General features: G+C 44.6%; 1 protein-coding gene across 5 annotated transcripts in view; it reads right to left on the bottom strand.

Moving 5' to 3' along the window:
* Window positions 1-21,149, bottom strand: part of NUMB (NUMB endocytic adaptor protein) — a 283,524-nt gene extending 262,375 nt beyond the window's left edge. For 3 of the 5 annotated variants that reach the window (XM_029598702.1, XM_029598700.1, XM_029598703.1), the window contains exon 1: window positions 20,912-21,148. The gene's annotated coding sequence lies outside the window, so the exon portion shown is untranslated. Of the gene's footprint in view, window positions 1-20,282; window positions 20,303-20,911 lie in introns of those variants that run through there. The other 2 variants (XM_029598697.1, XM_029598699.1) reach the window with 2 other exon arrangements.
* Window positions 21,150-22,513: the final 1,364 nt, after the last annotated feature.

Genomic DNA, 22,513 nt, shown 5'->3' with positions numbered 1-22,513 from the left:
ATTCCTCAAGTTTAGCATACAGCTTTTCAAATTTTACTTTCAGTGCCTGCAGTAATAACTTCTTCCATCAGAGTCTCACTCACCAGCAAGGCCGACATGGTTTAAACAGCAGATTCCCCCATTTTAGGATCCTGGGGCTTCATCTCCTCCTTGTCCTTTTTTGTAGCTTTTGTAGTCAGTCATTCCGTTAAATCCCAAGTGCTGTGAGTTATATAATTGTCTCGTTCTAACTATTCAAATAAAAGTAAAAATCGATTGGATCATGAGGTGGCTCCCAGAGCAGATAGATTCCACATCTGGTCCCTGTTCAGCACAAACACATGACTTCCTCAGTAAACATTTTAAAAGCGACATTCTTATGAGCACCCTTTTCCTAGTCAGTGACTTTTAGTAATTTTTCCTATAAATCACTACTCACAGGGGGAAGCCAACTGCATTACATATTATTGCTGAGCTGTGATATCAGAAAAACTGAAAAAGTTTTTAGCAAGCCAATTAAACGAAAGCCAGACTTGCAAAAAGAAACAAACCATAGGACTCCATGTCCAAGTGTTGTAAATACTGTTTTTCCAGGGTAAAAAGAATATTTGGGGAGGGAGGAGAGGAACTTGGGCACCAGCCAAAACTTTCTTAAGCAAGGGAAAAATATATATTCCTTGCAAATATTTTTGGCTCTTTTTTGTTTTCCCTGACTTTTTGTTTTTATTTTGCTGCCCTTTGCTCAGTTTTGTCTACATTTCAAATGTAGTTTTGCATTTTTGCTCTTATTTTGTTTCGCCTATTTATTATTTTCATAAATTTTCAGATTGTGATTTTTCTTTTTTTCACATTTTGTTCTTTTTTTTCGTCTCTCCTCCGCACTCCTTCCACCCACTTTTGCTCTCACCGCAGGCCACAGTAGTTCTTCCTAGGCCTACCACAAAAGTAGCAGCTCTCTTCAGACCCAAACCCACCACAGCAGTAAACTATTTTGATGCATGAAGGTAACCAGTCACCTAGAAATTTTTCCATCTGTGTTCTCTGAATTTCTTTTGCGCACATATGTTGATATACTTCTGATATGAGATCTGATTCCACAATATTTGTAATGGAATAAGAGGCAGCTTTACACTTCGTTGTAAATAAAACAAAAAAAACCCATTCCATTCATTTCAAGTAGTACTTATTTTTTTACATAAGTATAAAGAGGAGGGAAACAGTGATCTAATGATTAAGAGCACTGATCTTCCAACCAAAAGAAAGAAAGAAAGACTTTCCTTGGGAACAAGATCTGGGCTAATAATTACGACACAGCTAACCATGGTATTTCACCAGTATTAAGTACTGTAACATTATTCATATCACTGTCTACTTTTTGGAAGTGTTCAAACTTATAAGCCATTCACTTGGAAGTATTAAACTGTAAAATATGACATCCTGTATGTAAAATATACAAAATTACAAATGGAAAAACATTTGTCAAAGCTGAAAAAAAAAACCAAAGAAAGAAATCAGGCTGCCAAACACAACAGCAGAAGAAAAGATAACTAAAGAGACAAAACGAGGCAACAAAACTTCTCATATATATTGGAAAAAGGAAGTAGAATTATAAGATTAAAAGCTGATGGGAAGCAATGCGTGGAGAGGGATCAACAAAGCAGAACTGCTGAACAAAATACTTCTGTTCACTATTTACTGAAGACAAACTTGGAGAAGGACCACTGATGGTTCACAAGGGTAGGGATGGGAATGCGGTACATACCACACCATTCACAGAAGAAAGTGTATGGAACTTGTGAAACTTAAAATGGATAAGGCCATGGGTTCAGATGAGGTACAACTGAGGAAACTAAGCTAGCTCAGAGAGGTTCTTGTAGGTCCACTGAATGACTTTTTTAATAGATCACTGGAAACAAAAGTGATTCCATGAGATTGGAGAAAGGTGGTTGCGGTCCTCTTAACAAAAGTGGTAACAAGAGAGGAGGTTGGAGACTACAGACCAGTAAGCCAGTGGTGAGAAAATGAATGGAGACACTTCTGAAAGCTAATCACATCCTGCCCTAGTAGAAAATAATACTCCTGTGCTCCAATAAGGCCACTGGCTTCCTGTTACTTCTAGGATCCATTTAAATTGGTGACTTTAGTGTACAAAGCCCTTCAAGAAGAGGTAGGTCCCTCAGCACACTTTAGGATCTGCAGATAAAGGTCTGCTCTCAGTTCCCACCTTAAAATCTGTCTGGCTGCAAGTCTCTCGTAGGAGGGCATTTTCAGTCAATGGCCGCACCCTGTGGAATGCATTACTTGCAGAACTCAGGGAAATTAATGACTACAAATGTTTTAGGAAAAAGATAGCATTTTCTTGAATTTTCATGTGCTGGGTTAACTGGAAGTTGTGTGCTTTTATCTTATGGTCACTTGCATAATTTTTATGTAGTTATTTCTGACTGTTTATTTTTACGATGTATATTGAATGTGATGTGCTTTATGTTCTGTTGTAAACTGCCTAGCATGTTTTCTGTTATAGGCTGTATATTTAAAAAAAACCCAAAAAAAACAACCATATTTTTAAATAAAATAAGGAAAGGATGGTAAACTACCTACAATCCAGTGGGTTGCAAAATTCCAGACAGCATCATTTTACCAGAAGCAGATTACGTCAAAGAAATCTGATTTCTTTTAAATTGGATGACTAAAGAATTAGATGAAGGTTGGGCACTGGATGTGGTTTAAATGGATTTCAGCAATAATTTCCATATTGTCCCACATAGGAGGTTCATAAATAAACTGAGAAGCTTGGCATGAGTTTCCAAGGTGATAGATTGAATTAGAAATTGATTGAGTGACAGCAAGAGGGTGGTGGTAAATGGAATTCACTCCGGGGAGAAAGAGATGATTAGAAGGGTGCCTCAGGGATTGGTCTTGGGCCTGTACTCTTCAATATCTTTGTGAGCGATACTGCAGAAGGATTAGAAGAAGGTTTGGTTTTTTTGCAGATGACACAAAGGCAAGTAGGAAGTAGACAATGCAAAATGACCTAGAACCTTGAGGACTGCTTAAAGGCTTGCCTATTAAAATTCAGTGCGAAAAAGTGCAGGGTCATGTATTTTGGATGCAAAAAATCCAAATGAGCTGTACACAACTGGGGGGTTAGGGGAGGGTGTATATGTTGATGTACACTGATCAGGAGAGAGACCTCAGTGTGATAGTATCTGATAATTTCAAGATAGCAAAACAACACAACAAGGTGGTGGCTACAGCCAGAGGGATGCTAGCTTGCATACAGGCCGATATAGTAAGGAGTGGTAGGAAGAGCTGCGTTAGTGCCGGGCGCACCCGCGGTTGCCGCACGCACAGTGCAGCTCACCTACCACTCGATACTGTATGTAAATAGCTTGCAAATGCAAGCTGCGTCCAAGAAGCGTCCGTGAAGTGTTAGGCCCGCGCAACCCATTTTACTGCATAGAGCGCTAAACAGTATCCTGGGTGCGCTGGCCTAACGCTTCACAGTCACGCTGGTATCTGTCATTTCATGACGTTTGGTGTCACATGCCGTGACGCCAAACATCATGACATCACGCCTTGAGTGGCCCAATTGCACGCACAGGGGCCGCTTTCGCCCGTGCAGGCATCCATCTTCGCCGGCAGCTGGAGGCAGGGGAGCCGCGGTCCGTCTCTGCCGATGTCCGTCTCCGGAGGGGGGCTGCAAGAAGAGTAAGTCGCTTCGTTGCTTTACACTGCCAGTCCTCTCTCCCCTCCTCACGAAGCAAGGCGCGTAAAGCTGCCTTGCTTCAGGAGGAGGGGAGAGAGGCAATCCCGAGCGTAGGAGAACTGTCCACTTCGTTGCTACTTTTGTTTTTTGCATTTTCGCTTTTTTCCGCTTTCGTTGCTTCGGGAGGAGGGGAGAGGACTGGGGCTGCCCCGGAGACCAGCACCCATGGACGCGGCCAGAGAAGGTGAGCGGGGGCTGGGGGAAAGTTTGCCGTCTACCCTTACTCCTGCCTCTAACGCAGGGGTAAGGGTAGGCAGTAAGTTAGCAGATTAAACGCGCGGCAAAACGGCAGGTTAAAAAAGCAATAGTCGGGGCACGCGTTACTGTATGGGAGGGAATAGCTAATTCGATCGTTTACATCTAATATACATGCCGCGGGGGGGGGAAGGGGTTACCCGGTGAGTTAAAGAGGCGGTAAGAATGGGTTAAAGGGGATAGTGTATTGCGGGTTGGACTAACGCGGCGAAAAGTGAGTAGAAAGCGGGTTAGGAGCAGGGTAACCGCAGCCGCACTTTACTGTATTGACCTGACAGAGAGGCTAGTGGGGGGGGCGCACACCAGGGGAGAGGTGAGAATTCCTCTGTACAGGATGCCAGTGAGGCCTCACTTAGTGTAATGTGTTCAGTTCTGGAAGCTGTATCTCAATAGTGATAAGCTAGAGGAAATACAGATAAAGGCAACCAAAACAGTGTGGGGACCACACATACACAAAAAAACAAAAACAAAAAAAAACACATGAGCTGAAACTGGAGAATAGGGATCACAACTGAAGGTACAAGGAGTCAGACTCACCAACATCACAAAATATTTATTCACAGAAAGGGTGGTAGATGCATGGACTGCTCTCCCAAAGGAGGTAGTGAAGACAAAGACTGCAGCAAAATTCAAGAAAGCGCGAGTTAAACACAGGGGATCTCTTATTGGTAAGTAGATAGGAAAAAAAATACTGGGGTAAAATACATGGAGCAGAAGATAAACCAAAACCACACTGAAATGGATTGTACTGTGCTTCCAAAGGCACAAGGTAACCACAGTTTCAACCCTGAACAGATAGCTGCAACCCTAAACAGAAGAGACAGAGGTAATCTGCATGGAATGGCAGTTACAACCCTAGATATCTTGCTGGGCAGATTGGATGGATCATTTTGGTCTTTTGCTGCTGTCACTTACTATGTTGTGTTACCAAGCAGCTAACTTTGCTGTCTACAGAGATATTTCCACTTCAGGCCCAGTGGAGCAGTTCTTTGCTACCAGATCAAAACGTCTTGTTGCTAATCATTACAATAAACAGTTTATGTTGCATCACCTGCTCATAATTAGGCTCTCAATTTTACGGCAGTTACAGTGAGAGGAGACTGTGTGGCCTGGTTACGTTACTACACCATTAAATGAGCTCTCCAAGCACAATATGGAGATATGTATGCATGCATGGGTATGGTAGTTTTCTTTAACGGATAATAAAGAGATACATAAATAAGGGTTATAACAGTCCAGTGAACAGATAGATGATAAATTTAAGTGCTGTCTTTTAAAATGCCTGAGTCCCATTGCATGGCAAGAGATATCAGATAAATGAATGCACTTTAATATACATCTTTGATATCTTGTTCATTCATTAAACTTTTGCACATAGCTTTTTTATTGTTATTTTACAGTTTGTTACACTTCTTCATACATACAATTTTGCCTATTACTATTACTGAGGTGTTTCGTTGCATGTTTTCTTCAGGATGCATGCTAACACTAGCATTTTAACTATTAAATCTTAAAAAGATTAGAAGAGTTGGTTAACATACTTTTCTCTTTGAGTTTTGTACATTTCCATTTTTACTTAGAAAAGCATTTAGCAGCACTATTCCACTGAAACCTAGGGCTGAATTTATCAGATTTCTGCTATTCTGCATTTATCAGAAAAAAAAAGTCCTTAAAACATCAGGCACCATCCTTCTGATATCCAAACAGTAATTACATTTGTTTTATATTTCATTGCATCCAATAACATATATAGCAATACTCAAGGTTATATATAAAAGTTTTAAAAAATAAAACAGGAAACTAAGGTTTACAAAAATATCAGTTTTCCGTGCAACACACAAAGTTTGCCTTTGAATACCAATTTCTTTTTCTAATCTCCTTAGCTTCTTTGTGAGGCTCAGCATGGACTGTATCGCAAAACAGAAATCCATAGTTCCAGAGTGCATGCAGAAAGGCTGCATTACAGCCTGATGTATCAATCTTTTATGGGGATTAATCATTATGGTCTAGATAGTACAGTATCACCTTTCAACCTTTAAGCACAAAATGATAATCCTGGCATCACAGTACAGAAAACATAAATAAATTATACAAGTGAAGTCAAAGATCTGAGCATCACAATGCTGAGCCGTTCATGAACAACTGTAATCCATCAAGATCTCTTTACAATAGACTCTGTAAAGGTACAACAGAAATAAGAATTTTAATACCTTTCTCCCACAACTTGTCTTGGCCATAAAACTCACTATAAAACTGACTCATCAGTATCTTTTCCCAGAAAGAGAGAGGGAAGACCCAACACATTACTTGGCCACTCTCTTCCTTCCCACTAAACACTTCATACTCGGAGTTTTGTTTTTTTGTTTAAAACACTCACAAACTATTTCTTTTATATACTTTTCAGCAGTTCCTCTGATACACCTCAGAATAATTTAGGCTACCCATTTTAATTCATATCAACAGTACAGAAACCTTGTTCATTTGATTCTATTTGATGGGGCTTTAACTCTGGGACCCGCTATTTCTTTGTGCTGCTAGATTTATCGGCAGCATTCAACACTGTCAACCATTCCATTTTATTGTAACAGTTGACTTCTTTGGGTATAACTGCATCAATGTTATCCTGGTTTTCATCCTTTTGTCCAATTACACCTATAAAAGGTGGTGATTGGGACTGCTAGTTCTAACACATTTGATCTGTCTGCAGGGTTTCCGCAGGACCCTGTGTTATCTCCCCATCTTTTTAACATTTATCTGAGGCCTTTGTGTAATGTCATGTCTCAACTTGACATTTCATTCAAAATTTTTGCAGGCTTACAGTCAACTTTTTTTTCCCTATTGAATCATTTGATTCAGCCTTGGTTAACCTTTCAAATCGGTGATTAACAAATAAATTAAAGTCAAACATGGATAAAATAGAGATTTTGTTTCTCTCACAATTGAGGGGTACTGTCTCCCCCCCCCCCCCTTGTTGGTCCTTTGGGGATGTGTCCATTCCCATTAGATCCCAAGTACGTAATCTGAGTGTGCTTCTAGACTCCTCTCTTTCTTTTTGACCCCATATACAGACTTTGATTTGCAATTCTTTTTCAAAAACTCTGAATGCCCTAAAACCCTTCTTAGGAAATTCTGATTTCCTCTTAGTGACCCAGTCGCTGATATAACCCTCAGATTATTGCACTGCAATACTCCTGGGTCTTTTAAAGTCCTCATTGAAACCACTGCAACTTATCTAGAATTTGGCAGCCCGCTTTATTTCAGGATGTCCTCGTGACCATCTCTCACCAATATTGGTTAGCCTGTGTTGGCTTCCTGTACTGTACATACTAGGTTCAAAATATTTATTTATTTATTTAACACTTTTCTATACCGACCTTCATGGTAGAGACCATATCAGGTCGGTTCACATCGAATAGGGGAACTGAACCAAGAACAGTAACCAAAACAAAAGGTTGAACGTGAAAAAGCAAAGTTACATTTAACAGGGAAATTAAACTTGGAGGCATAGACTGCTGGAAGGAAGGAAAGGCTAGAGATAGCGGAGAAATTATTAGTATAAACAGAGCAGTCAGGAGGCTCTTATTCTGGGCTTAGGGGTAATATGGAAATCCATTGCTCCTAAAGGAATTTCTGTCGACTATTGTGTGTCATGGGTATCTGAGAAGGCTTGGCGGAACAGCCAGGTCTTAAGTTTTTTCTTGAATGTTGGTCTTAGTATTTAAAAGCTTGAACAATTTGTTACCTCTGGGCTGTGATTCTGATCTACGAATATACCAGCCTTCCCATATTTTATGTTCAGCTACTAAACATGTTAGAAGTTCCATCTGTTAAACAGGTTTGCCTACAGGAATCACAGAAGCACATTTTTGCAGTAGTACGTCCTATTCTTTGGAATGGCTTCCAGTATATCCAAAAGTAATTCAAGATCTATCACACTTTAGGAAGCTACTTAAAACAAATCCGTTTAATGAAGCTTATCCAACTTGCTAATATTCCTATTTTATTTCCGGTTTTTCAAAGTCTTGAAGCTTTATGTGATGTGTGTTAATAAGAACCTTGTATTTTAAGTTATCTTAGGTTTTTGTTTTTTTTTATTATGTATTATGTAACTGTATGGTATTACTAGAGTCTACAAGTATGTATAGATTTTGTGTCCTGCTGAGATTTGTGGATCAGAAGAACACATTTTATAAATAAATATTTGTATTGTTTGCCATAAATTGTTGCCATTCATGCTAAAATTAAATTTAAAAAAGACTTGTAAACTAAGACTTCATTTTAATATCTTAAGTTTCAGAAACATCAAAAATTTTTGTTCATAGAGTTTTCAACTGGATTTGTACTGTTTATCCCATTTGAGAGTGCTCAATTTTGTCATTACTGTCCTATGTATATATTACAGTAAAGATGACAAGATATATTGAGCTATACATTTCATTGATTACTTTTGAGCTATAAAATCTAATTCCAACATTTTGGTCTGTATTTTAGTAGGGTGTGCATGTATATATACACATGCATGCACATATTTGAGTAGTGTTTGCTCATTGACCTAACAGAAGATTTCAAGGAATGCAATTTTGTTTCTTGTATACATTGTTAAAACACACACAGAGCCCAATTCAAACATTTTATACATGCTGAACAAGTAAAGAGGACCTTATGTCAGAAATTCTCAGATTAGTTGATTTAACTTCCTCCCAAATACCACTGTGTGTGAGGATTTAATGCACACCCTACTAAAATACAGACCAAAATGTTGGTATTAGATTTAATTGATTAGTTTTGGAAACCGAGTGGACCTTGTGTCCATGAGGTTAATTAATGTGGGCCCAGGCACACTCACGACGTTAGGTGTTAGCTAGGGGGAGGGGGAGCGGGAAGAGGAGAGGGGGGGGGGGGAAGAGTAGATGGAGTGATCTAGGAGGGGATCGTGGCGGTCAGGGATTGGTGGGAAATCCGTGGGGAAAGGGGGGGGGGGGGGTAGTGAATAGGGCATCGGTGATTGGGCAAGGGCATTTCAAATTTAATATTATAGTGAGGGCAGCGCGGGAAGGAGGCCAGTTCGGGGATCGCGCGGCGGCGAGACAAGTTTTGCGCGGCAGCTGCTACGTTTGTCTAGTGGTGCTGCGATTGACTTGCCTGGCCGTTTTTTTTTTTTTTTTCGGGAGGGTTGGTGCGGTTTTTGAGCGGAGCCGGGCAGATGGCGAGCGAGGGAGCAGACGAGCTGTCCTGGCTCGTTGATTCTGAGGAAGCGGCGTGGCTGCCGGTGGATGGAGCCGAGGAGGAGGCTGACGGAGGAGGCGGCCCGGAGCGGGTGAGCGCGGAGGAAGGGCAGCGGAGGGTCCCTTCTGAGATGGGACGGCGGTTAGACGTGGGGGGCGGGGTTCCGGGCGGCAGTTCCTTGCCGCATGGGGGGCGGTCCCCGGAGGTGCTGGGAAGGGAGACGGAGGCACGCAATGCCCAGCGAGTAGGGAGGACTCGGCTCAGGGGGCGGGGGGTCCAGGCTAGAGGGGCGGCGCAGGTGGTGTCGGGGATAGGAGGAGGTCCGGTGGGGCTGCATGCGGATGTTCGACGGCAGGAGAGCGGGGCAGGCCTGCGAGTTGGTTTGCGGGTTAGGGAGGAGTTGGAGGGCCATGAGGAGGAAGCGCTTTGCGCCTCAGAAGATCTGGGGGGCGATGCGGGCGGCGACCGGTGTGAGAGAGAGGGGCTATCGGGTGGCTTGAGAGGTAGTGCGCGCAGGCGCGAGGACACAGAGCGGGTCCTCGGAGTGGCCGTGGGTCGGGCGCTCCCACAGGTTGTGGGCGGGGCTCCCCTTCCTTAGCGCCGGAGAGAGAGCGCAGCAGGCGCGTATGGAGCGAGAGGAGGAATGCGAAGAGTGGGCAGAGCTGGAACCTCGGGTCCTGGGAGAGCGGGGACCAGGAGACGGAGGCAATCGGTAGTCAGTAATAGGCGGGGGGATCTTGCATGGTGGCAGTGCGGGGACATAGGGGATAGGAGCCGGGCGGAAGGTGACATTCTGGGGGGGGGGGGGGGACGGATTGGGATGTGGGGCATGTGCTCTCCCAGGATGTGGTGTCTCATCAGAGAGAGTTGGAGGAGGAGCAGCGCGAGGAGGAAGAGGCGGCGTTGCCTGGTCCTTCACGATCTGAAGCGTGGCGGAATGTGGCGCCGGCGGAGGATCGGAGGGGGAGTCAAGAACGAACTGCTGTGGCGGAAGCAGCAGCGGTGGAGGCTGGTTCGGCAGGTGAGTTCGTGATTTTTCCGCGGCTCAATAAAGGAGATAATTCCCAGGACAGGGTCGGGGGGGTTCAGGGGGGCGGCTGGGTTCGGAGTGGGGCGTTAGAAGAGGGAGGAGACGGACAGAAGGGCGGGGAGAAGAAGGGGGGGGTGGGTGCCCGTGGAGGGACGGTGAAGAAGGGAAGGTCCAAGAAACGGAAGAGGCGAGAGAAATCTAGTTCCTCCGATTCTTCATCGTCTTCTTCTTCATCGTCCTCGACCTCTTCGAGTTCAATCACAGAGAAAGTGGGAGATACGAGTGGGATCGTAGGAGGTGTAACGACACATGGAGCCCCAGCGTTGGTGGCCTTAACTGAATTATGGGAAGAGGTTCCGAAATCGTTGCGTAAGCGGATTAGGCATAGGCGCTTCATAGATATTTTTCAACTTTTGGAGGGTAGGCGGGGAAAGCGAAAGGGGAAAAAGAAGAGGGGTAAGAGTGAGCGTTTTCCAGGAGCACAGCCAAAGATTGCGCGAAACATCCATAACTGGATGAGGGCTTTCCTTCGTTTGGCGAGCGTTGTCGGACGTAAGGATCCGGCACAATATGGGCCATTGTTGGCCTATGCAAATTCTATTTTGGCAGCCAGCAAAACCTACGACGGTTGGTCGTGGTTAAATTACGATGAACGTTTTCGCGACCGGATGGAAGAAAATAAATTCATGTCGTGGGGCACCCAGGACGTAGGTTTATGGTTGACACAAATGGCGTCTAAGGGCACAACGGGTGGCCAAGGGCAGGGAGCGATGGCAGGTAGCGGATTGGTGCGGCCATTTCGGAAAGAAGCCCAGGGTGGAGGTTCCGGCAAAGCGGTGTCTGGGCGGAGCGATGTGTGTTGGAGATATAATCGCTCCAACTGTATTTTCCCTGACTGCAAATTTCGGCACGCCTGTTCCACTTGTGGAGCGGCCCATCCGGTGTCTCGCTGTCTCAAACGACAAGGGGAGGGTGCGGTTCCAATCCCGGTCTCAAAGGGTCCGGGTAAACTTGGGGTGTGATAGGGCCTTCACTCCGGTTAGGGTCTCTGCTATGCGTCCTTGGTTGAAGTTATATCCGCGGAGGAGCATGGCGGAGCTTTTGATGCGAGGTTTTACAGTTGGTTTTGATATTCCGTTTGAGGGAGGAGAAAAGGTGGGAGGGGGGGCAATTGTCCGTCGGTGCGGAGGTTGCAGGGGGTGGTGCGAGCTAAGCTACAGGAGGAACTTGAGTTAGGCAGGATTGCAGGGCCTTTCTGTGAGAGTCCATTGGAAGGTTTAATTCTGTCACCACTGGCGGTTATCCCCAAGAAGGAGGCGGGCAAATTTCGTTTGATCCACAATTTGTCCTTTCCGGAGGGGAAGTCGGTGAATGACGGGATCCCGAGAGCGCAGTGTACCGTTCGGTATGCGTCATTCGATTCGGCAGTGCGGTTGGTACGCAGTTGTGGACCAGGGGCGTTGATGGCAAAGGCCGACATCGAGGCAGCGTTTCGTTTACTTCCCGTACACCCAGACAGTTTTCATTTGTTTGGATTCCGTTTCGATAATGCATTCTATTTTGATAAGTGCATGCCTATGGGTTGCTCCATAGCGTGTGCTTATTTCGAGGCTTTTAGTTCATTTGTGCACTGGGTGGTGCAGCTGAGAGCTAAGTCGGTCAAGTTGGTGCATTATTTAGACGATTTCTTCTTCGTGGGTGCAGCGGATACAGGGGAGTGCGAGCATTTAGTGGCTAGTTTCCAGGCGGTGTCGGCGGTGTTTGGCATACCTTTGTCGGCGGGTAAGTCGGAAGGTCCGTGCACCAAGCTGACCTTTTTGGGCATAGAATTGGACTCTGAAGCCGGGGTGTCCCGTCTGCCAGAAGATAAAGTAGAGAGGCTGCGAGTGATGGTCCGGGACGCTGTAGGTCGTACCAAGTTAACGCTGCGCGAGTTACAATCCTTAGTAGGCAGTTTGAATTTCGCATGCAGGGTAATTCCTATGGGGAGAGTATTTGTGCGGCGATTGTCGCATGCTACGACTGGTCTCAAGAAGTCGTTTCATCATGTCCGGGTATCTAAGGCCCTGCGGGAAGATTTGCGTATTTGGGATGCATTTTTGCTGAACTTTAATGGGGTGGCATTTTGGCAAACGGATCCGTGGTCAAATCACGAGCTGGAGTTGTTTACGGACGCAGCAGGGTCTTTGGGATTTGGAGCTTACTTTCAGGGGTCATGGTGTGCCGCGGAGTGGCCGGCGGATTGGGTGGCTTCAGGGATTACAAGAAATATTACATTTCTGGAATTGTTTCCCATCGTGGTGGCGGTGCATATCTGGGGTTCGCAGCTTCGGGATAAGAGAGTCGTGTTTTGGTGTGACAATATGGGCGTGGTCGAGGTCATTAATAAACGGGCGGCGCGATGTATTAGGGTTTCTGAGTTATTGCGGGAATTGCTGCTATGTTGCATGTCTTTGAATGTGACCTTATGGGCCAGGCACGTACCAGGTGTGTCTAACGGGGTGGCTGATTCTCTTTCTCGTTTCAAGTGGGAAGTTTTTCGAGAACTGGCTCCGAAGGCGAAAGTTTGCGGAGACCCGGTCCCGTCTTCCCTCTGGAGATTTGGTACCCAGAATCTTGGAACATGCTGCGAGCTTCATTAGCTCCGTCCACCTGGACAGGTTATGTGGGAGGGGCGCGTAGAGTGGCGGCATTCTTGTGGTCCCGAGGCTGGAGGGGAGGGCCGATTTCGGACGTGGCGCTGGTTCGGTTCCTTGAGCATGCTCGGAGTATTGGGTCTTCGAGAGCGGCGGTAGGAAGACAGTTGGCGGGTTTCTCCTTTTTGATGAGAGCGCATGGCTGGGGTTTTCCATCCGGGCGCTTCCTTGTGAGGCATGTATTGGCGGGTTGGTCCAGAGGGATGGTGCAGAACCTTGATTGCCGTTTGCCGATCACTCACGAAATCCTTCTACAGTTGTGGGGAGCGTTAGAATCGGTGTGTTCTTCAAGTTACGAAACAGCCTTGTTTCGTTTAGCTTTTGTGTGGGCCTTTTTTGGCGCGCTGCGAGTGAGCGAATTAGTGGCGCGTTCGGTGGGATGTCGAGATTATCCAGGTCTGTTAGCAATGAATGTGGTGGTGACTAACCGGTCGGTGATACTGGGCATTCCCCGATCCAAGACGGATCAGAGGGGTCGTGGTTCGTCAGTGGTATTGACAGGAGTCCCGGGTTTAGTAACGTGTCCGGTTGGCAATGCGGTGCACTATTGTGGCTTGCGGCCGTTGGGGGATGCCCAGTTTCTGATTCATGAGACGGGTAGACCATTGACGAAGTATCAGTTCGCGGTTGTGCTCCGGCGAGCATTGTTCGTTATAGGATTGGATGAGCGGCGTTTTGGTACGCATTCGTTCAGAATTGGGGCAGCGACATCTGCAGCGAGAGCGGGTTTGACGGGGGGATCATTCAGCGGATAGGCCGGTGGCGGTCGGGCGCATATCGTGGTTATATACGCCCGGAAACCGGGCAAGAATGAGTTGTGTCTAACCTTTGTTTCTTTGCAGGTGCTGGGTTGCATGACATGGAGGTGTGGATCATCGGGCACTCATATACTCATTGGGCTCACAGACACGCCAGGGGCCGGCCTTATGGTCCCCATTTGGACTTGCAAAGCAGGGGGGTGCGGGTGCGTTGGTTGGGGCGTCGGGGCATGTTGTGGGACGAATTGCTGCCGTATGTACAGAGGGCATGTCACAGCTTCGGATCCCCTCGAGCGATGGTAATTCATCTTGGGGGCAACGATTGGGGGTGGGTGGCTGGTAGACAGTTTATCAACATAGTGCGTAAGGATTTGATGTCTGTGTCGATACTGATGCCTACCACCATTCTTTGTTGGTCTGACATAATAGTCAGACCGGCAATGGGGGATAATGTTATGTGGCGCAGAAGTAGGTCCAAGGCAAACCAACAGATTGGCTCTTGGTTGGCGCGATTAGGGGGACGACATATTAGACACGAATGGTCATGGGGCAAATTGCAGGGATTGTTTCGGGATGATGGGGTTCACTTGTCTTTCTTGGGAATGGACCTGTTTCTGAACTCTATTCAAGAGGCGCTCGAAGCATTGTTTCCCAGGTAAAACAGACCGCATCTTTGGGGGGTCACTGGACATTGAATGTCCGTGGCCTGTGGCGCTTGGCCCGAGCCATATGTGTTATAGTTATGGTTATGTCAGTACGGATTTCAGATATACTAATGAGGGGTGACAACTGGGCTGTTGTCAGGGAGTGGCCCCTTGCTGGTGAGAGGCGGGGGCCGCTTGGCCAGACTCCCTGCAGGATGCTGTGGGGGGTCCGCACAGGCTGGCTTCGTGCAGATTGGCAACGGAAGTCGGAGCCAGATGTGTAGGGCCTGGAAACAGCGAGCCGAGTGGCTGGTAATGGCTATCCTGCCGGAAAGAGGCGGATAGGTTGGGGGGTGTGGAAAGGCTGAAATCCGAGTATATTGTCAAATATGTTCATGTTGTATAATAGGGGGGCTCGGGTCATTGATTAAAGCTGCGGCCTTGATTTACCCAATATCTTGTCTTATGGTTTGTTTGGAATGGATGGGAGGTCAGGAGATGAGTGAGTGAGGTCCTGGATGTCCATATTATGGAAACCGAGTGGACCTTGTGTCCATGAGGTTAATTAATGTGGGCCCAGGCACACTCACGACGTTAGGTGTTAGCTAGGGGGAGGGGAGCGGGAAGAGGAGAGGGGGGGGGAAGAGTAGATGGAGTGATCTAGGAGGGGATCGTGGCGGTCAGGGATTGGTGGGAAATCCGTGGGGAAAGGGGGGGGGTAGTGAATAGGGCATCGGTGATTGGGCAAGGGCATTTCAAATTTAATATTATAGTGAGGGCAGCGCAGGAAGGAGGCCAGTTCGGGGATCGCGCGGCGGCGAGACAAGTTTTGCGCGGCAGCTGCTACCCTCCCACCCGCCCTATGTGTTTAATGTTGGGATATTGTATTGATGGGAATTTGTCGCAGCAAGGGGAGGGGTTTGTGGCGCTTGGCCCGAGCCATATGTGTTATAGTTATGGTTATGTCAGTACGGATTTCAGATATACTAATGAGGGGTGACAACTGGGCTGTTGTCAGGGAGTGGCCCCTTGCTGGTGAGAGGCGGGGGCCGCTTGGCCAGACTCCCTGCAGGATGCTGTGGGGGGTCCGCACAGGCTGGCTTCGTGCAGATTGGCAACGGAAGTCGGAGCCTGATGTGTAGGGCCTGGAAACAGCGAGCCGAGTGGCTGGTAATGGCTATCCTGCCGGAAAGAGGCGGATAGGTTGGGGGGTGTGGAAAGGCTGAAATCCGAGTATATTGTCAAATATGTTCATGTTGTATAATAGGGGGGCTCGGGTCATTGATTAAAGCTGCAGCCTTGATTTACCCAATATCTTGTCTTATGGTTTGTTTGGAATGGATGGGAGGTCAGGAGATGAGTGAGTGAGGTCCTGGATGTCCATATTATGAGCTAAGCATTTTATAGGCCCAATTAAATCCTCACACACAGTAGTATTTGGGAGGAAGTTAAATCACCAGAAAAAAATTAAATCAACTAATCTGAGAATTTCTGACAAATAAGGTCCTCTTTACTTGTTCAGCATGTATAAAATGTTTGAATTGGGCTGTGTGTGTGTGTGTTTTAACATTGTATACAAGAAACAAAATTGCATTCCATGAAACCTTGTTAGGTCAATGAGCAAACACTACTCAAATCAATCCTAAAATCAACTAAACATTGGCTCACAAGATCTAATCCAGTTTCAGTGTTGCACGCAAACAGTAGAGAAATAAAAGTTTGTATTTCAATAAAAATAATTAAGTTGACTAACATTTCAAACCATGTCAAGGTTTTTCCAAAAGGCTAAAAAAAATGTAGAACAAGACTTTTATTGTAACCACATAACGCATGAAAAGGTGGATTCAAGATTTGTTCAGTGGTCATGAAGATCAAAACACAGAATTAGAGATTAAATAATTGTGCTTATTTTTTCCATGAATGGAGACTATGACAACAATCTATCTAAAAATAAAGAAACTAAATCAAATTAAAGTCTAAACCAAATGTTACTATGATACAAAAGGGGTAAATATATCTCAAACTGTTAGGCTAAACTATTAAGTCCATTTCTATAAATGAATTTTACCCTAAGGCTATTTTGGTTGAAAAACCTAAAAAAAAACAAAAAAAAAAAACCACACACTCACACAAAACACATGCAGTGATTTTAGGAGTCAGATTGCTGTTAAATATTAACATTTTACTACAGACTAAAAACAGTAACAGTGCAAGAAAATTGTATTTTTATCTCATTAATACTTAACTCAGTACATTGATTCTATTGCTATAGTCTTAGCAACCGCAAAATGTTTCCAGAAAAAAAAAAAAAAAAAAAAAAAACTCTTAAAAGCAGATCATTATCACATTTATGTCCGACTTGTGATTGGAAGAGAAAAATAACTTCAGACTAGCATAAGGGCCTATCAAATAGGCATGTATACGCAAGCACTCATTCCGGACATCCTCCAGCCAATAGGAATGCACGGTATCTCAGGTACATATCAATACTTATGGACTTTTTCTTAGTGGATAAAAGAACACATGCTGTTACGCTGTGCATGTATTTTTACCCACACAAAGATTGAATAATGTTCTGAAGTATATTTTATGCATGCATGCACATCCTTATCTGCAGGAAACATACAGGAAATCACTGCATCCCATGAAAAAATCATTTTTATTCTACTTCTCTTCAATTAAGAGCTCTTAAGCCACAAATATGGATGAGATACTAAGAAGACACCCTAAAGAAATTAAAGCAATCACTAAAATTCCTGAACATAAGAACATTCCATACTGGGTCAGACCAAGGGTCCATCAAGCCCAGCATCCTGTTTCCAACAGAGGCCAATCCAGGCCATAAGAACCTGGCAAGTACCCAAAAACTAAGTCTATTCCATGTTACTGTTGCTAGTAATAGCAGTGGCTATTTTCTAAGTCAACTTAATTAATAGCAGATAATGGACTTCTCCTCCAAGAACTTATCCAATCCTTTTTTAAACACAGCTATACTAATTGCACTAACCACATCCTCTGGCAACAAATTCCAAAGTTTAATTGTGCATTGAGTGAAAAAGAACTCTCTCAGATTAGTTTTAAATGTGCCCCATGCTAACTTCATGAGTGCCCCCTAGCCTATTATCTGAAAGACTAAATAACCGATTCACATTTACCTGTTCTAGACCTCTCATGATTTTAAAGACCTCTATCATATCCCCCCCCCCCACCCCCTCAGCCGTCACTTCTCCAAGCTGAAAAGTCCTAACCTCTTTAGTCTTTTCTCATAGGGGAGCTGTTCCATTCCCCTTATCATTTTGGTCGCCATTCTCTGTACCTTCTCCATCGCAATTATATCTTTTTTGAGATGCGGCGACCAGAATTGTACATAGTATTCAAGGTGCGGTCTCACCATGGAGCGATACAGAGGCATTATGACATTTTCCGTTTTATTCACCATTCCTTTTCTAATAATTCCCAACATTGTTTGCTTTTTTGACTGCCGCAGCACACTGAACCGACGATTTTAATGTGTTATCCATTATGATGCCTAGATCTCTTTCTTGGGTGGTAGCACCTAATATGGAACCTAACATTGTGTATATATAGCATGGGTTAATTTTCCCTATATGCATCACCTTGCACTTATCCACATTAAATTTCATCTGCCATTTGGATGCCCAATTTTCCAGTCTCACAAGGTCTCCCTGCAATTTATCACAATCTGCTTGTGATTTAACTACTCTGAACAATTTTGTATCATCTGCAAATCTGATTACCTCACTCGTCGTATTTCTTTCCAGATCATTTATAAATATATTGAAAAGTAAGGGTCCCAGTCCAGATCCCTGAGGCACTCCACTGCCCACTCCCTTCCACTGAGAAAATTGTCAATTTAATCCTACTCTCTGTTTCCTATCTTTTAACCAGTCTGTAATCCACGAAAGGACATCGCCATCTATCCCATGACTTTTTACTTTTCCTAGAAGCCTCTCATGAGGCTTTGTCAAATGCTTTCTGAAAATCCAAGTACACTACATCTACCGGTTCACCTTTATCCACATGTTTAACTCCTTCAAAAATGTAGCACTAATATTGTTTTTGAACCATAACATCCAAATGACCAAAAGACATACAGAATTTTCTACAGAGAGAGAGAGAGTTTGTAAAAATGTTATGAACTGCCATGTAGGAAACATGAATTTAATTCCTAGTCCAGCCTTCAGTTTATTGGGATAGCAGGAACTGGGAAGACTATGGAGACATAGACCTAGAAGTAGAAGTAAAATTGCTGCTCAACAACAAAATCTACAGGTGGGATTCAGGATGCATGTGTACTATACTCCAAAGGAAATCATGGTCTACAGTCCCATAATAACGACTGTCATTGCAATGACTGGATTATAGTGGGAGGAGGGCGAGGGAATAGACACAGGAGATGGGATGCAAGAGGAAAAGAGAGCCCCTGATAGCTTCAAATGAATATTCATGGTACTACAGCTAGAAGCCCAAAAAGACAGAGGAAGCCAACAGGCCTCCAAAACCCACATAATTTACAAAGACATCTTGTAGGTTAAATTTCACAAGTCAAACTACAAAAACTTCATTCAAAAGGGCAAAACTAACAAAAGGCTATATAAATCCCAAAGATTCTAAAAGCTTACCTCCATAATTCATAATCTTCTGAACAATGTTACATTCCCCATGGTTAAGTGCAACCCTTAGACTCTATATCCTCCCCACCCTCGAGGATGCTTAGATCTGCCACCAATCCCTCCTTGAAGTTCGCTCCCCGCAAGCAGTCAGGTTATCCATCATATGTTAAGGAGTTTGCTCATTAGCAGGTCCTGTATTCTGGAATTCCCTTCCACTACATCTTCGTAGTCTAAAATATTTTAAGGAATTTTTAAAAGCCTTAAAAATCCAATTATTTACAGTCGCTTTCTCCCTAGACTTTGCCACCAGCCTTACTGCTCTTTAACCCAGCTCCACCATTCCTTACACCAGGGTTTTCCAACTCTCTCCTAGAGGCACACTTAACCAGTCAGGTTTTCAGGCTATCTATAATGAATATGCATGAAATAAATTCACATATATTGGACACCCAGGCCAAGCAAATCTAACTCATGCATATTCATTGCAGTAATCCTAAAAAACCCGACTGGAGAGGGTTGGAAAACACCTTACATGCTATGGTTGTAGGACCTATCAGCACGCGCATTGAAATCATATGATCTCCAATGTCATAATGCTCTTACGAGTTATCAGAATTTATGTACCAGTTTATAAATATTTTGCTTATTTATTGATATTGTTGGTCTCATGAGTCATTCAGTTTTCTTGTTTTATGTGTGTTTACATTTTCCCCACCCCAAACTTTGGAGGGTGCGGGCTACAAGTAGTTTTAAATAAAATAAAAACAAACATTTTAGATGAGGTGTAACCAATTAATACAATGCTTAGAAAAGAATGGCTCTCTCTATTTCAACCTTTGCAATTAGCAAAGTAACTTAATATTACATTTTGTTTGAAGAATGAAAGTAAACTGTATTTTGGATAGCCTCAATTATAGGCTTAAATGCCCACACAAAATTTGTGTTGGCCACAATGCATCTCAGTCATTTGAAAAATGTCAGAATTCCTTTTTAACTCAAATATCACAAGTGATAGCAAAATACTTGAGAATGCACCTAACCCACGCCATCTGACCAGATCACTAACAAATACAAATTGCCCTAGAATCGTTACTTTATTGTAAAAGTTCGTGCAGAACAAGAATTCAAGGTACCTTTAAACCACCTCTACCAGGGCTAATATTCTGGTGCACCACATCTCAACAACCACAAAACAACTCTCCCCCTGAGGATCAGATATACAGGTCATGCATCTTTTACTAGCCTACACAACACCGTAAAAACATTAAGTCACGTAAACACAAATACCTACCAGTCGTATCTTTCTCCAACTGTAAAATAAAAACCCTATGCTGCAGAAGCAAACAGCAAGCTGCAGTTTTTCCTCCATATTTTGACATACCGCCAACTAAACATTTTCAGACATGTAGAGCCCATTGCCAAAAGAATAGTCAGCAAACACTCAAAGTTAGCACCAAACCCCACCCCCAGAAGGTAATGTGTCAGTCTGATATTCTCACACACACACAAAAAAGTTAATGGCTCTAAGTGATCCAGGAGTGGCTTCTTAGCAAAGAGCAATGGAATTGGCAGGGCAGCGCTGCCAACAGACATCGACGATCCCAGGGCAGGGCTCGGCCCCCTCACAGGGAAAGAAGCGTTTCTCTGTCATACATGGAAAACAAACGGATAGGTCTCCTCCTTCTCTCCTCCCCCCCCCCCCCAAGACACTTGGGGGCACCACGCAATGCCTCACCGAGCCGGCTGAAAAAAAGCTCCCTGACCCTGGGGTAACCTGCCTGCCCAAGCCCAGTTGCCTGGAGAGGGGGGCGAAAGAGAAAAGCACCTCCTCGATCGTCCCAGGCACACGGGAGATTACAAAGGGAGAAGAGGAGCACGGCCGTCAGCCGCCGAGCCCCAGAAACAGCGCCCGGCACTCACCTGACAGCCACTCACCGCCTCCGGACACTGGGCGCCGGCAGCTCGAGCGGGGAGAGCCGGAAGACGAACGCTCTGAGGACACTGCCTTCAAAACTCCCACAACGGTTCCCACTCGGCGACAATGCTAAGAATCCCAGCCCGTGCGCTTTCCTCACCTGCCTGCCCTGCCACAATCTAACCTAATTTCGTCACCAGCACCTCGTCGCTGTCGCTGTCGCTCTCTCTCCCTCCCTCCCTCACTCACTCTCTGCCAATACTGTCACGGCATGAAGCCCTCTGCGCCAATCACGTCTGCTCACTGCTGGCTTCGGCGCAACGTGATTGGTGAGGGCGCCTGCTAGTTCAAGACCTAACTCGTTTCACCGCCCACTAAAAGTCACTTTTTGCTCTCCCACGCCTAACCCTGCCCGCGGAAAATGCAGTCACCCGCCCCCGCTTTCTCCCCACTGGTGTTTCTCAAGCGCGTCCAATTTCTAACTGGTTCAGGTGTTTGTCTTCGGGCTTGATGATAGGCTCAGGTCCCTGTCTGTAACCGGCCGACTTCAGTTGAGTTTCCGGTTTGGTGGGGCTTGGTTGCAGAGTTGTGAAGTGGACGGGAGCGAAGGTATAGAGAGTTGTCTAACTATGTTGTCTGCTAAGATTTTCTCTCTGATCTTTTCCGAGAAATGGAGTATCCAAGACCCAGGCGGCCGAAAAAAGATCTGCGGTATTTCTCTCATCAAGAAGGAAAATTATACTTAAGCGTATCTAACATTAATGGTTAGATGAATGGTAGTTTAGCAGGGAAGTAGACCAGGAATTCTGTTGCTGTTCTATTTTAAAATATAAAACATTTCATGAACGTAATGCGACAAGTGTTTTATAGTTTTTTAATCCACATTACATCTCAGTCAATTTCTTCTGCAACTTTTTTGTTTTTAATTTTTGGTAGTTGATCTTAGTTTAGAGTTTTTAAGAGAAGCCCTTAGAGTCCTTTAACTGGATAATCTAGCTTATATTAAATTTAAAAAGGAGTCTGTTTGGGCCGATTATAGTTTGAAAATGTTATATTGACAGCTGTTGAATAGTAAAGAAATGCAAAATGCAACATTAGCCTTTACTCATGCAGTTAAGTTTATTCAACCTGTATGGTTTAAATGTAGTATCACAGTGTAAACCAGTGTTTCCCGACCTGTATGCCTACAGATCTGATCAGTTATGCCAGAGAAAAATCATTACTGCCTATTGTTCAGATATAGGCCAGTGCCTGGGCTCTGTTCTCAGCCCCTTGCAGCAACAAGACTGCAGCAGTGTAACAGCTTCTCTCTCTTCCTAGCAACAACATGAGCACCAAAATATGGGAATTAGTGAGCAGCATGCAGGGCATTCTGTGCAGCCCACATACAGGCCAATGCAATACCATGCGCTCAGGTTAATCTGTGGTTGTACTCGCGTCCATAGCCTCTCATGGCAATAAGGGGATTATGGCATCTAAAATATGTGTCCAAGTGCGTAGCTAATAGCGCTCATCACATGTAAAATGCCATGTTGATGAGGCTATTAGCTAGTCCCCCCCCCATCTTATGTAAAAAAAATAACGCTAGTCCCGGAGCAGATGTTAAG

The sequence above is a fragment of the Rhinatrema bivittatum genome, chromosome 4 (genome assembly GCF_901001135.1).
Source record: "Rhinatrema bivittatum chromosome 4, aRhiBiv1.1, whole genome shotgun sequence".
Classification (NCBI taxonomy): Eukaryota; Metazoa; Chordata; class Amphibia; order Gymnophiona; family Rhinatrematidae; genus Rhinatrema; species Rhinatrema bivittatum.
Note: the sequence above shows the minus strand (reverse complement) of the source record. Positions and strands in the feature narration are given on the sequence as shown.